Source organism: Pan paniscus, chromosome 21 (assembly GCF_029289425.2).
Source record: "Pan paniscus chromosome 21, NHGRI_mPanPan1-v2.0_pri, whole genome shotgun sequence".
Lineage (NCBI taxonomy): Eukaryota > Metazoa > Chordata > Mammalia > Primates > Hominidae > Pan > Pan paniscus.
This window is the reverse complement of record NC_073270.2, coordinates 17,872,348-17,889,232: the sequence shown is the minus strand read 5'-3', so window position 1 is coordinate 17,889,232 and position 16,885 is coordinate 17,872,348. Positions and strand designations below refer to the sequence as shown.

General features: G+C 39.8%; 1 pseudogene; it reads left to right on the top strand.

The window, feature by feature from the left end:
• Positions 1–14,782: 14,782 nt before the first annotated feature.
• Positions 14,783–14,985, top strand: LOC112438047 (small nucleolar RNA U3; annotated as a pseudogene).
• The last annotated feature ends 1,900 nt before the right edge of the window (positions 14,986–16,885 follow it).

Below are 16,885 nucleotides of genomic sequence, written 5' to 3'. Positions count from 1 at the left end.
GTCTCTAATTCCTGACCTCAAGTTGTCCACCTGGCTGAGCCTCCCTAAGTGTTGGGATTACAGGTGTGAGCCCCAGCCCCCGCCTCTGGTTCACGGTTTAAATTCCTAGATAAAAGTGTAAAAAATGCTAAGCTTAGGCTAATACCTGCAATCTCTCTACCTACCGGCAAAAGGAATGAACATCTCATTCCCTGGATTTCTGATGTGGGAGAAAGGACGGAACTTTTCAGTGACTAACTCAATAGGAAAATTTTCCCAAATAGGGAGAACGTCTAGACATGAAGTCCCCTAAATTAACAAATATTACCTTGCAAAATCCTGGCATTGGTTGATACACTTTAAAATCATTTTGTCATAGTCAAGTATGTTATAAGGCGATTTTGTTTGGTTTTCCAAAAAATGGGCATTGAATTTGCTTAATTTTCTCCTTTAATTGATTGACTTATTTTATGTTACTATTTAATATTGACTTGTATCATGTTTATTTATAGTACATAATGTAGACAATACATATTTTACTCTTATTGTAGCATATGTCATATTAATAGATTTATTAATTCTTAGCTACTCGTATTTTAGGGACGAACGTCTTGATTTTAAAGTGTTTATAGACTATTGGCTTTTATTTTCATTTATGACTTTTTTCATCATTTTTGCAAGTGAGATCAAATTCAACCTATATCAAAACTTTCAATTTATTCTTAAATGATGTTGGTGAATTTTCCTTGGATCCCTGAGGCTGGTTTCTCTTGCCCTCAGACCTTCAGTTGGAAGGCTGTGTATTGAGGACTTTTCTATAGCTTAGTTGGTTGGGGGTTGGAGACTCTAGTTTCTATTCTCTCTTTTGAAATTGTAACTTTTATGAGCCAAGGTTCATTCAATCTGGTCTAGGAGATATATATAGATAGCTGCACAGTTCAGATCCCTTTCCCAATTCAAACCAGGCCTCAGGGCCTTCGCTTTCATCAAAGAGCTGCAGTTGTTCCCTTCCCCAGTATCCCTCGCTTCTCTCTAAGTCCATTTCACATCCTTCCAACATATGTAGGGAAAGTACAGGTGAGAACCATGAGTTTTCCAGAGCGTGAAGGAAAGTTGTCCCAGAGTTCTTATTACCCACCTCTGGCATATTTATTTCCCCTTTAGTTTTCTACCCTGCTAGCTTCCTATTCACATTTGTAAATAATCAGTTCAGAGTCATTTAGGCTCCTATTTCTCCTTTCCTCCCAGCAGGAGAGAAACAAAATGGCAAAGATTGATAGATGTTTTTGTCTTTGTAGAGACCTCAAAGTGGGTGGATGGAGCATTTATTTTCACAGATGTTTCATTTATTTCTGGACTACCTACACATCTTTTTTATTCAGTTTTCTCAAAATTTGAGCACATTTCTAAATATTTTTTTCCGACAAAACTTCATTCCTCCACCATGTTTTGGGGTGGGTTAGGAGCACTAGGTTATGGCGGGATCTAGCATTGCCATTCTAGTATTCTAGCAATCACTTCTAGCATTGCCATTTTTCAAATAATAGAGTGTAAAGTTTTGTCCTGTTTTCTCATTGAACTTCTGCTGCTCACCTGTCTTGATATTTTCAATCTTTGTACAAACTGTAGGTGTAAAAAATAAAGAGTTTGTATACAGCATCATTTTGCCATTTTACCTTAGGGAATGCAAAATTAATCATTTTAAACTAATGATATATCAACACATAAGGTGTTATAGCTTACCATTGCCAAACACAATTCACACTCACAGCTTATTATTTTAATTCAGTTGTGCCATTTACTTGGTGCAGTATTATGCCATCAAAATTATATTCAGTGCAATGTGCCCAAAACAACCCAACTAATATTATTATTTTGAACAGCACTTTTGAAGGTTACTTGGTGATGAGAGGCTGTAGGAATATTGGTTTGATATAAACTCTAAACTTCAAAAAAGATTGGTAGTGTATACTCACCGTAAGTACCTGGAATTTTGATCAATAAATTCAGAAACTAGGGTCAACCTTATAGCCTAGTTTTCTATTAAAATTAGGAAGCTAATAAAATTCTGGTGTTTTTGTTTTCACATCTATCATATAGGAAGACTAACTATGCTGTCCTAATTCCTTTCATTGGGAATTTATCTTTTAGATGAGTTAGAATTTGCAAGGATTACCTGTGAATGAAGGATGCAAGTTGGAAAGGAAAATATGGAGATTTTTTATGATAAGGATCCAGTCTCATGCAGGCTGCTTGATTGTGCAGAACTCAGAGGAGAATGTTTCAACCTCGTTAGCAACCATAAACAACCAGAAAATGGATAGATATTCAGAAGGCAATTTCCCTCCCCATAATCGCTTCCCTTGGGTCATATTCCCTCCTCCTGACTTGATCATGGGTTCTAGGTTGGAATCTTCCCTGCTTATTTGGACTACTGTATTAGTTATTACTAGGGACTATACTACATTTAGCATCTAGACATCCTCAGCTCTTCCCTGTGTGTGGACTTTCTCCCTGGTCATAGTGGAATCGTATCTACCTCCCTGGCCTCACCAAAAATCCACACTTTATCCCTGTTCTACATTTTGGAAATATCTCCAGAGGTTTTTAATGCACACAGAATTAGCAACCACAGAGGGCTTTAAGTATTGAATTTTACTACTTATATGCATCATCTTGGAATCTTGTAAAAATGCCAGCTTGATTCAGTAAGTCTGGGTACAGTGTGAGATTCTGCATTTCTAACAAGCTTCCAGGTGATGCCAACATTACTGGCTCATGGAATGCACTCTAAGTCGCATGGACCAAGTGAGATGGAAAATGCACATTTCACATGCTGGTGCTGGAAGGACTTAGGCTTAAATAATGTTCCACTACACTTGTACAGTTATTTAACATCTTTAGAAGCATTTCTAAATTTGTAAGCTTCAGGCAAACCTTAAGCACAATTTTAGGACTATTCACAAACCTTATTATACTTCCATTTTTAAAAAATAGCAATCAAGACTTGGAATGGTCTCTTCAGTAGTGTAATATGATACGTTGATCTGATTTAAAAGGTGTTACAGGTATCAAAGCTTTCCAGAAACCAATAGTATTTAAAGCAGTGTGGTGTTGTTACAAAGAAACACAAACCAAAAGAAAATAATGCTATTGCAAAGGGTGATCCGTCAAAAAAGACATATATGTATATAATGTATATTATATACATGAGGAGTGGGAGGAAGAAGAAGGTAGAGGGCAGGAAAGAGGAAAGGAAGAGAGATGGAGGGAAGGAAAGAGGATGGGGTAGGTATTAACAAATCCACTAAAAGCAAATAAGATCAAGATCTTTAAAAGTGCTCATGAATTTGGAACATTTAGTCTCCCATCTATGGATCTATCTTTAGGAAATACTTAGGGAGGCAAATAAGTGCTCTTGCCCAAATGTTCCTTTACTTCAGGGTCATTTTTGGTTGTGAAAACCTGGAGATTGCTAAAACATCTCTCAATAGAGACAGTACAGTATATATTGTTTTTGTTTCATGTTTTGTGTTGTTTTATTAAGGTATCATTTGTCTAATATGAATGCACAGATTTTAAATGTATAGTTTCATTTTTTGACAAATATATACACTCCTGTAATCACCACTCAAATCAAGATACAAAACATTTCCTTCCCTCCAGAAGTTAGCTGTGCTCCTTCCTCAAGAAAATTCCCCCCTCGACCCCGTAAAAACAATTACTATTCTGACAGCAACCCACCTAGATTAAATGTGCTCATTCTAGAGGTTCCTCCATGTTGCTGTGTGTATCAGTAGATCATTTGTTGCTGAGTAGTATTCCATTCTTGAATAACTACAATTTATTGAGGCTGACATCAGCAAGATGGCAGAATAGGACATTCCAGCAGCCACCCTCCGTAGAAACATCAATTTAAACAACAATCCATTCATTAAAATACCTTCACAAGAGCCAGGGAAACCAGATGACAGATGACAGCACCTGAGTATAGCACAGAAATAAGAAAAGATGCATTGAAGAGGATAGAAAGAACAGTTTCACATTATCTGCATCACCCCTCCGCTAACTCCAAGCAGCACTGCCTGAGAGAGAGATCCCCTAAGCATGGGGATGGGAGGGACGTGAGCACCGACTTTGTCTCAGTCTGTTCTGGCTGCTATAACGTAATACCTGACACTGGGTAAAGAAATATTTTAAAGAAGGTAAATTTGGCTGGGCATGGTGGCCCCCACCTTTAATCCCAGCACTTTGGGAGGCTGAGGCAGGAGAATAGCTTGAGGCAAACAGTTTGAAACCAGCCTGGGCAAAATAGCAAGACCCCATCTCTACAAAAAAATTTTAAAAATTAGCTAGGCATGCTGGTGCACACCTGTGTCTACTGTCCTAGCTATTTGGTAGGCTGAGGCAGGATGATTGCTTGAGCCCGAGAGGTTGACGCTACAGTGAGCTATGATCATGCCACTGCACTTCAACCTGGGTGAGACAGCAAGATTCATGAAGGGAAGGGTAAAAAGGGCTGAATTCTGTGTCCTTACATGGCAGAAAAGATGGCAGGGCCAGGCAGCTCTCTGAAGCCTTTTTTATAAGGGCATTAATCCCATTCGTGAGGGAGTATAAAATATAAAACTACTACAAGAAAACATAGGGGGAAATCTCCATGACATTTATCTGTGCAATGACTTTTGAATGTCAACCCAAAAGCACAGGCAATGAAAGCAAAAAATAGGCAAATTAAATTGCACCAAACTAAAAAGTTTTTGCACAGCTAAGGAAATAATAAGCAGAGTAAAGAGAAAACCTATGGAATAGGAGAAAACATTTGTAAACCATGCATGTGATAAGGGGTTAATATACAAAATATATAAGAACTCAAATAACTCAATAGCAATAAAACAAATAACCCAATTTAAAAATGGGCAGAGGACCTGAAGAGACACTTCTCAAAAGAAAACATACAGATGTTCAACTGGTATGTTTTAAAAGTGTTCAGTGGCACTGCCAGGAAATGCAAATTAAAACCACGATGAGCTATCACCTCACACATGTTAGGATGGCTATTATTTTTTATTTTTTTATTTTTTTATTATTATACTTTTAGTTTTAGGGTACATGTGCACAATGTGCAGGTTAGTTACCTATGTATACATGTGCCATGCTGGTGTGCTGCACCCATTAACTCATCATTTAGCATTAGGTATATTGCCTAATGCTATCCCTCCCCACTCCCCCCACCCCACAACAGTCCCCAGAGTGTGAGGTTCCCCTTCCTGTGTCCATGTGATCTCATTGTTCAGTTCCCACCTATGAGTGAGAACATGCGGTGTTTGGTTTTTTGTCCTTGCAATAGTTTACTGAGAATGATGATTTCCAATTTCATCCATGTCCCTACAAAGGACATGAACTCATCATTTTTTATGGCTGCATAGTATTCCATGGTGTATATGTGCCACATTTTCTTAATTCAGTCTATCATTGTTGGACATTTGGGTTGGTTCCAAGTCTTTGCTATTGTGAATAGTGCTGCAATAAACATACATGTGCATGTGTCTTTATAGCAGCATGATTTATAGTCCTTTGGGTATATACCCAGTAATGGGATGGCTGGGTCAAATGGTATTTCTAGTTCTAGATCCCTGAGGAATTGCCACACTGACTTCCACAATGGTTGAACTAGTTTACAGTCCCACCAACAGTGTAAAAGTGTTCCTATTTCTCCATATCCTCTCCAGCACCTGTTGTTTCCTGACTTTTTAATGATCGCCATTCTAACTGGTGTGAGATGGTATCTCATTGTGGTTTTGATTTGCATTTCTCTGATGGCCAGTGATGGTGAGCATTTTTTCATGTGTTTTTTGGCTGCATAAATGTCTTCTTTTGAGAAGTGTCTGTTCATGTCCTTCACCCACTTTTTGATGGGGTTGTTTGTTTTTTCTTGTAAATTTGTTTCAGTTCATTGTAGATTCTGGATATTAGCCCTTTGTCAGATATGTAGGTTGCGAAAATTTTCTCCCATTTTGTAGGTTGCCTGTTCACTCTGACGGTAGTTTCTTTTGCTGTGCAGAAGCTCTTGAGTTTAATTAGATCCCATTTGTCAATTTTGGCTTTAGTTGCCATTGCTTTTGGTGTTTTAGACATGAAGTCCTTGCCCATGCCTATGTCCCGAATGGTAATGCCTAGGTTTGCTTCTAGGGTTTTTATGGTTTTGGGTCTAATGTTTAAGTCTTTAATCCATCTTGAATTAATTTTTGTATAAGGTGTAAGGAGGGGATCCAGTTTCAGCTTTCTACATATGGCTAGCCAGTTTTCCCAGCACCATTTATTAAATAGGGAATCCTTTCCCCATTGCTTGTTTTTCTCAGGTTTGTCAAAGATCAGATAGTTGTAGATATGCAGCATTATTTCTGAGGGCTCTGTTCTGTTCCATTGATCTATATCTCTGTTTTGGTACCAGTACCGTGCTGTTTTGGTTACTGTAGCCTTGTAGTATAGTTTGAAGTCAGGTAGTGTGATGCCTCCAGCTTTGTTCTTTTGGCTTAGGATTGACTTGGTGATGTGGGCTCTGTTTTGGTTCCATATGAACTTTAAAGTAGTTTTTTCCAATTCTGTGAAGAAAGTCATTAGTAGCTTGATGGGGATGGCATTGAATCTATAAATTACCTTGGGCAATATGGCCATTTTCACGATATTGATTCTTCCTACCCATGAGCATGGAACGTTCTTCCATTTCTTTGTATCCTCTTTTATTTCATTGAGCAGTGGTTTGTAGTTCTCCTTGAAGAGGTCCTTCACATCCATTGTAAGTTGTATTCCTAGGTATTTTATTCTCTTTGAAGCAATTGTGAATGGGAGTCTTTGACAAAATTCAACAGCCCTTCATGCTAAAAACTCTCAATAAATTAGGTATTGATGGGATGTATCTCAAAATAATAAGAGCTATCTATGACAAACCCACTGCCAATATCATACTGAATGGGCAAAAACTGGAAGCATTCCCTTTGAAAACTGGCACAAGACAGGGATGCCCTCTCTCACCACTCCTATTCAACATAGTGTTGGTAGTTCTGGCCAGGGCAATTAGGCAGGAGAAGGAAATAAAGGGTATTCAATTAGGAAAAGAGGAAGTCAAATTGTCCCTGTTTGCAGATGACATGATTGTATATCTAGAAAACCCCATTGTCTCAGCCCAAAATCTCCTTAAGCTGATAAGCAACTTCAGCAAAGTCTCAGGATGGCTATTATTTTTTAAAAAATAAGAAGATAACAAGTGTTGGGGAAGATGTGGAGAAAAAAGAACTCATACACTGTTAGTGGGAATGTAAATTTGGATAGCCATTATGGAAGATAGTACAGAGGTCCTTTAAAAATTAAAAATATAACTGGCATATTACCTAGAAATTCTACTACTGGGTATATATCCAAAGAAAATGAAATCAATATGTTAAAGAGATGTCTGTACTCTCCCATGTTCATTGCAGCATTACTCACAATAGCTAAGACAAGGAATCAACCTAAGTGTCCGTTGATGGATGAATGGAAAAATAAAATGTGGTAGATATACACAGTAGAATACTATAATATTAAGCCTTAGCAAGGAAGAAAATTCTGTCATTTGCCACAATGTGGATAAATCTGGAGGACTTTATGTTAAGTGAAATAAGTTAGGCACAGAAAGACAAATACCACATGGTCTCACTTATATGTATAATCTAAAAAAGTTTATCCCATGGAAGTGGAGAGTAGAATGTCGGTTACCAGAGGCTGGGGTTAGCGGGGAGGGCCGAGGAGAAAAACATTTAGTTAGATGGAGGAATACGTTCAAGAGATCTGTTGTACAACATGGTGGCTGTCGTAAATAACACTGTATTGTGTTTTTAAAATTTAAAAGAGAGTGAGTTTTAAGTGTTCTCACCACAAAAAAATATGTAGTTGAGGTAATGCATATGTTAATTAGCTCAATTGATACCTTCCACAATGTATGCATATTTCAGAGCATGATGTTGTATACATGTGTGTGTGTGTGTGTGTGTGTAATTTCTATTTCTCAATTTTTAACACCTACAATGTATTTATCCATTCTCCTCTCTTGGTTTTTAATCCCGCAACTCTGCTTCATGGTCTTTGTGGAATAGTCTGTTCTTTAAATGTCTGTGTTTCTTAGGCTTTGATCTTCCATCCTCCTCTCACTCCTGGAACAACCATGGTCAATCTGTGACTTCAGCAGCTTTTTATGGACCAACGGGCCCCTTCTTGTCAGTACCGATCTTTCCCGAATGCTTCTGTAGCATGTATGTCACTGCTCACCAGACATCTTCACTTAGTTCCTGGCGCGACCTTGGAATGAATTCCCCTCTCGATCCCTCAGTCCCTCAGGATCCTTCAATCTCTTGAAGGGCAGACGTACCTCACAACTTAGCATATTTGTCTGGTGCATGGTATGAGCAAATGTCTGTCACATTGGTGTCTACAATGAACTGCACCTCCTGGTATTCCTGCTTTTGTGTGTTCTCTCCTCTTGTACCTGGTCTGTGCCTGTGACATGCATAACCAATACAATGCAGCAAAATGACAGTGTGACACAATCCCTTAGCTTGGTAACCAGGCCTTTACTGGGCAGACAACTGTATCTTTTCACATGCTGTTCCCTCTGCTTGGAATGGCCTTAAAATGTAAGTCTCAGAAAGGTGAATCTTATTTACAACTATAGTTGTAGTGTTTAAAACAGTACATCTCATTTGGCAGTTGCTCCATTAATATTTACTAAATGAACAAGTGAACAAATATCCCCCACTTTTTTCCCAGTTCCTAAAGTCTAATCAGCTTTAATTCTCTGAAAGGAAAGTGAGCCAGTAAAATTTATAGAATACAAGAGGATTAATAAGGGAAATTTTGAAAAGCAGCAGAAATATTTAGAAGGGAAACAAATTGTTGAGAGATTTCAAAGATATTAAAAACATTTTAAAAAAAGAATCCAGTAGATAAAAAATAGGGATGCTCATTGAAGAAAGTGGTGGGGTATGATTAAAACAAAAAGTGCCAACTGGGCGCGATGGCTCACGCCTGTAATCCCAGCACTTGGGAAGGCTGAGGCAGATGGATGACCTGAGACCAGGAGTTCAAGACCAGCCTGGCCAACATGGTGAAACCCCATCTCTACAAAAATACAAAAATTAGTCGGACATGATGGTGGGTGCCTTTAATCCCAGCTACTCAGGAGGCTGAGGTGGGAGAATCACTGGAACCCGGGAGGCAGAGGTTGCAGTGAGCCGAGATCACACCCACTTCACCTAGGCAACAGAGCAAGACTCTGTCTCAATAAATAAATAAATGAAATAAAATAAAAAATAAAACAAAAAGTGCTAAACTCCCCAAAAGATGAATAAAATAAATGATATTAATGACCAAAACAAGTAGTGTGTATTCTAATTGAAAAAGTTCTCATCAGAATGCACAAAAACACACATATACACACACACCCAGTATATTCACACATACATATACATACAATATGGAAACACTCATGCACAAGTATATACACTCCTACACACACTCACAGGCAAACACTGAAAATCATAATCATATTCACACACTCATACACCCTCAAATGCACTTACATTCGCACATAAATGCACACAGATAAATACACACATCCACATGCTGACATACACACACATCAAGAGTTCATGTGCTTTCACGCACACATGCATGCTAACATATATGCCAGACAAGGCAACAGTTCCTTACAAAGAGTAATTGCACTGTTTCAGAAAGCTCTGGTATAAAATGGTAACACCTTTTCAGGAGGTAACCTCTGTCAATAAAATGCCAGAATTTGAGGAAATCCCACTGATGGAGCTGGACATAGAAAGCACACGGATGCTTTGCCTTCACCACACTCTGAAGTGTGGCCTCATGAAATGAAACCTACCTGGAAGGGAGAGGGTAGCCCTTTGAACTGGATGCATGGACTCACCTGGATACAAGATCCAAAGCTATACCAGGAGAGCACTGGCAGCCGGGGCCCACTGGTGGGTGCTGCACTTGCTGGAGACATCAGTGTTGTCCCATTTCCTCTCTTGGCCACCTCAGATAACTTTCTCCACTCCAAGGAGGCAGCCAGGCTGGAGGTGGGGATCAGGTCCACAGCACACATGCTGATGGCCAAGGGGACGTGGAATCCACAGGGAAAACACTGCAGGAATGTGCCATGGTGGTCTAGATCCTCAAATCACAGTTTCTCTATTGAGAGTATCTTCCTTTTTTTTTTTAATTTTATTATTATTATGCTTTAAGTTTTAGGGTACATGTGCACAACGTGCAGGTTTGTTACATATGTATACATGTGCCATGTTGGTGTGCTGCACCCATTAACTTGTCATTTAGCATTAGGTATATCTCCTAATGCTATCCCTCCCCCCTCCCCCCACCCCACAACAGTCCCCGGTGTGTGATGTTCCCCTTCCTGTGTCCATGTGTTCTCATTGTTCCTGTGGTCCTTATTCATACCAAGTCCAATTTTTCCAAGGGTATCATTTCACATTAGTATTCCTTGAGATGATTTGATTCTTGGGTCAATTTTTATTCCATTTGTCATTGTCTTATTTTCTGCTGATTATTCCTATTAAGTCTAATTTTTCTCAACCATTGCAGTTTTCACCACTTCCTTTATAATTTTTTTTTTTTAGTTTTTCCTGTAGAGCAAATGTTATAATGTGAAGTTGCCACCACTGTCAAGTTGATTTTGTATTGATAATTTCTGCCAGTGATAGCCATTGTCAATTGGATGATTTAAATTTATTTCTCACCTAACCCACTTAAAAAATGTGATCAATGTCCTCACCTATGACAAAATTTCTCTTCTGTCCAGGATTAACCTATTTTATTCCCAATCCAACTCTTTGGTATAATTCTGGTCATTTTGCAGATCGCTCACAGTGCTCCATGTGATGTTAGCAGAACACAAGAGCAAAGAGCAGAAGTCAGAACTGTGGGATGAGGCCGGACGTGGTGGCTCAGCACTTTGGGAGGCCTAGGCAGGTGGATCACCTGAGGTCAGGAGTTCAAGACCAGCCTGGCCAACATAGTGAAACTCAGTCTCTACTGAAAATACAAAAGTTAGCCAGGTATGGTTATGCACATCTGTAATCCCAGCTACTTGGGAGGCTGAGGCAGGAGAATCACTTGAACCCGGGAGGCGGAGGTTGCAGTGAGCCGAGATCAAGCCACTGCACTCCAGCCTGGGTGACACAGCAAGACTCCATCTCAAGATAATAATAATAACAGTGGGGTGAAAACTAAAATGAGGGGCTGAAAAGTCCTTTTTAAGGGCAAAGCAGCGTTAGGTTGGCCCCGCACATAAAGCGGCACATAGTCCCCTTATAACCTGTATTCATGCGTTCTGCCATGATTTTCCGTAACACACATACCTATAACACAGTGATCTGTGTAGGTCCATGGATTAGCCTTAGGTCAATCGGCTGGGCTGGGCTGGACTCTAGGCTTATGTCAGTTTCAGGTTTGCTCCTCATATTTTCACTGTGGGACTGAGTTGAATGAGCCATAGCTGTGTGGGGCATCCTCTTCTCATGGTGGACTCAGAAACTCAAGAAGGCAAGCTGCAACATGGCAGGCCTTTTGAAGCCTCTATGCAGAGCTGTCATTATAGACAGTCACATGGTCAAACCCCAAATCAAAAGGGTTGGAAGCAAAGTGCTCCCATAAGGAAGACACATCAAGGCCATGGAGAGATGGAATTGTAAACAAAAAAATACAATGTACCATACAGCTTCTTTCCAGTATAAGGGTGCCAGATTTCCATAAGTATACAGCAGAACAGAAAATAATATTTTCTCAGGTGACCCCATGTTTCTGCCTACATATATAAATATATATATCTGAAAAAATTTCTGTGTTGAATTCTTCCTCACTGAGCAACCTGGTACAATAACTATGTAATGAAAACTCTGAGTGCTCCTTGAGAAAAACAAAGGGTCTCCTGAGTAAGCTACATTGAAAACATTTATTCCCAGCTGATTTTACTTATAATGGAGCCCTCTATATCTCTATAGTTTTCTCTCTATTATCTGAGAGTCCCCCAAAGAAATCTGGGTTGGCAACCTGATATGTGCCTGGTACTGAGGATACAGTATCCTCACTTAGCCTGGAGCCAGCTAGCAGGTTGTCAGAGCTATCTAGATGACCAGTGATGGGGACCTGCCCTTGAATGATGGGGTTAAGTCATTTGAGGTGAAAGGAGAGGCATAATGAGGAAGAAATTATTAGGATGTGACTGTAGGCTGAGCATAGCAATGAAGGGAGGCAAAGGTCAAAGAAGAGTCTTCTAAGTTCGAAGAAAGGAAGATTAGTGTTCTCAATTAAAAAAATGAATTATTGGAAAAGACAATTTTAGTGTTGGAAACATTTAGAGCCAAGTTCTTACATGAATCCATGATTGGGGAGAAACCTTCTGGTGATCGGACATTGAGAATGACAAGCAGTTGTCACATTCCACAAGTAGCTGACATTACAGTCAGCTCTGGTAAAAAGGTCCCTTTTTTGCTTTTCACAGACTTTCTTTAAAAAGTAAGAAGTATGTTCTTATAGGAAGGAAGGGCCAGAATGTCTTACTTGACCTGATTTTCTGGGTATTTTGGGAAATAAGAATGTTGTAAATGCCTGGAACATCTTGAAACTTCTTCCCGATAGTAACATTTCCCCTCTACTGCCACCAGTCAGCCCCCCACCCCAAGACCCAGTCCTCTGGTTCCCCAAACTAGAACCTAGCTCATCTCTTATTATCCTGTTTGCTTCCATGTGGAATAGAATTAGTTTCAATGAAACTCTGTTTTAATAAATATGTTTCAACTGAGCTGGCCAAAATAAATATTCACCACAGCTTCCAACACATACTTAGTGCCTTATCATTATTCTTCCAAGAGAATTATCCTAACCCCCAAACCACTCAGTTCCTGAAGACCACTTATGCCACTATTTAATGACATCCTTGTGTTTTATATATGAGTGTAAGGTAGCAGCTACACTCTGGCAAAAAGCAAAAAAGTACCATGAGCATGTGTATACACTGGATTCCTGCCTTCTTACCTCCTTCCCTCTCTCCTTCCCTCCCTTCCTTTCTTTCTTCCTTCCTTCTTTTCAGTGTTACACATCAAAGCATCTGATATGTGCCTGGTACTGAGGATACGGCAGCAAGCAAAATGAAGCCTTTAATCTTTGGAGCCTACATTCTAGAGGGAAGAAATAATTGATATACAGTATACAGCCACATCTAAGGGATCGTACAGGTCCAGTTCCAGACCACTGCAATCAAGCAAATATTGCAATAAAACACGTCACATAAGATTTTAGTTTCCCAGGGCATTTAAAAGTTATGTTTATACTATACCGTATTCTAATAATGTGCAATAGCATTATGTCTAAATAACAATGCATATACCTCAATTAAAAATAGTTTACTGCTTAAAGAAATCATCTGAGCCTTCATTATCTCCATTATCTCTTTGCTTATAAAGGGTCTTGCCTCAGTGTTGATAACTACAGGCTGATAAGGGCTGTTGTTGTTGAAGCCTGGGGTGGCCACAAACCATTCATTTGTTAAAAAAAAAAAAAAAAACTAATACTGGTGAAGTACAATAAATCAAAGCACCAATAAAATGGGGTATGCCTGTAGATAAAGAGAGAGAGAGAGAGAGAGAGAAAGAGAAGAGAGAGAGAGATCAACACATACATATATGATGTAGTGATAAGCGCTCTCTAGGAGGATTGTCTCATGGACAGTAAACAGCAAATGCTAAAATCTTATATTTTAAGACTATTTCCCAAAGTTATTGACAAATTTTCTTTTTGGTGGGAATGCTTGGTAAGTTTTAGACCTATAACGTTAATTGAACTAATTGAATATGAATATCAGTGTTTAATTTCATTCAAAACATTTTAACTTCTACTCAGTTCTCCAGGGTCTTCTGATCTAGTTGGAGACAGAGATAGACATGCATGGAAGAACAAAGAAGCATAGGCCATTTTGGAGTGCAATCGACTGCATTCCTCCCAAGAAATACATTCTGACTTTCTATAGAGCAGATGCCTGAGTTCACAATAATAGATGAATAAGATATTAATTAATAGACACCTATATTTCTCATACTTATTTTCATACAAGATGATTCAGGTAAGGAATCAAAGGGGAGATAAAGAAATAAAGTGGAGGAAGGCAAAGAGAAATCTGACTAGTTTACAGTCTTGTCTACAGCAGCAGAGATGTTGTGAAAAAAAGATGTTACAACCACTAAGTTTGGAAAATGTAGCATTGAGAGACTTGCACCATACATCAGCAAAATAAAGGTTCTGAGAAGTCCTGAAGATTAAATAAACAGAACTGTTTCCTCATGTGAAATCTATTTACATTCTCACAGAATGTAAGTTTGACTGGGGCCAGTCAGATTAAAAAAACTTTTATTAAGGCAGCGTCCCCAACCTTTTTGGCACCAGGGACCAGTTTCATGGAAGACAATTTTTCCATGGAGTAGGGGTGGGGGAAAGGTTTTGGGATGAAACTGTTCCACCTCGGGTCATCAGGCATTAGATTTTCATAAGAATCAGGCAACCTAGATCCCTCGCATGTGCAGTTCACAATAGGGTTCCTGCTCCTATGAAAATCTAATGCCCAGCTGATCTGACAGGAAGTGGAGCTCAGGCGGTAATGCTGGCTTGCCCCCTGTTTCTGTGGGGCTTACTGTGTGGACTGTTTCCTCGGGTTGGGGACCCCTGCATTAAGAAATGTAAAATGAAGATTATATTTTCAGGGATCATTTCTATAGTTTGTCACTAGGGAAGTTTCTCTGAATGTGTAGAGCACCAGAAACATGAGGAAGAGGTGCAGGGTTCTCTCCTGAGTGTGAAGCTGGCTCTTGGCGCTGCTTTCCTGCAACTGCTATTTGCCATTGGTGATTGTGGAGAGTCAGAGGGAGAGCACGATGCAGTCTGAGTGGTTTCCGCTATAGAAAGAAACAGAGAAAGGCAGGAAGGGAGGGAGGAAGAAGGGAGGGAGGGAAGGAAGGAAGGAGGGAGGGAGGGAAGGAAGGAAGCAGGGAGTAAGGGAAGGAAGGAGAGAAGGAGGAAAGAAAGGAAGGAGGAAGGAAAGGAAGAAGGGAGGAAAGAAAGGAAGAAGGGAGGTAGGGAAGTAAGAAGTGGGGAGGGAGGAGGAAGGGAGGAAGGAAGGAAAAGAGGGAGGGGGGAAGGAAGGAAGGAAGGAAAGAAGGAAGGGAGGGAGGGAGGAGGGAAAGAAGAAAAGAAGGGAGGAAGGAAGGAAGAGAGGGAGGGAGGGAGTAGGGAAAGAAGGAGGGAAGGAGGGGAGGGAGGAAGGGAGAAAAGCAGGAGGGAAGGGAGGGAGGAGGGAAGGAATGAAGGAAGAGAGGGAGGAAGGAAGGAAGGAGAGAAGGAGGGAAGGAGGGAGGGAGAGAGGGAGAGAGGGAGAGAGGGGAAACAAAAGAAAAGAAAAGAAAAAAGAGAGGGACGTAAGGATTGAATTTTCTCCTAACATCAACCATGTCTCTGAGCTCTAGATCAGGAGAATCCAGATCTCTTCACTGTGTTTGTGTAAATTCGCCACCTGGTACCTCCCAATTTTCAGGGCAAATATCCTCCGCCCATGATAAATGGTAATCAATACATCAAGAAATGTTCTGAGTAAGTTAATTATGACACCTTTTTCACAGACTCAGGTTAGTTTCCAACTTATTGTCAACTTAAATAGGTTTCAGTAGGAAAGCTATTAACTTCTGTTGACTGAGAAGAAATAGAATTATTATCTTGTTTATCAAAAGAGCCAATGTGTCTGTCTCCCTAAATGTATTTATTAAAGTAAAAAGGTTGCTTTTTATTGCTGTCATTGGAAGATTGTGGCTTATTATCATTCCAGTTGTTTTTTCGGATACAAAAGAGTTCAGAATACTGTTGCTATCTACACCTTCCTTGAGTGTTCTGAGAGAATGTTTGTGGGCACTATCTGTAAGAGTGTTTACAATCTGAAGCTGGTCACCAATGCTGAACAGAGAAGCTCTGCTGAGGATGTGGATAGATTAAACTATCTATTGGAGAGTGTCTTAGACTGAGTCTTGAGGAGCTAATCCTGAACAGGAATTCGTCAGGAATTTATTAAGGAAGTGCCCCAGGAGAAACCAGTGAGGGAATGGAGAAGCAAGACAAGAGAAGGGGAAGTCATTTAGCAAGGGTGCAATTCTGGGGAGGATCCCAGCCTCCGCTCATCCTGCAGGAGAGCTCTAGAGCATAAATTACATCTCAGAGTTTGTACTGACAGGAGGCAAGGGAGCTAGGCTCTCATATCTCCATGCTCATCAACCTTGGCTAAGGGCCATCCCAAAGGGTCTCAAACCCAAAGCACTTCAAAATCCACACATGTGGGCAAATTGGCTCCAGTAGCACAATGACAGGCCTCCAAAAATAGACACTCCTTGACAGTGTCAAGGTAAAGGACATTAAAAGCAAAATCAAACAGAAGCAAAAGTAGGAGTAAAGGAATGGTAAAGAGGATTAACAAGGTGTGGGCATGGCACCTAGAGTGTCTATAGAAAGTTGTGTAGAGCCCCACGTAACCCCTACCAAGTCAACTACCATTGCATCTAGGCCATGAGCATGTAGCTCAGTCTCTCTCCACTTTCACTTCCAATAATATCTATCCCTTTCCTATGCAAATGGGTTCAATATAACCAAATGTAACTTTTCTTCCTCATAAAGGAGCAAATGCTTTTAGTATAGTTGCATTGCTTTTACAGTTTCTTCTCTTTGAGTCTGGATATAATAGCTTCTTTGCAACAATCCACTTCTACATCTTATTTTTATCATATGATTATATGTTTGCATTGTGCAGAGA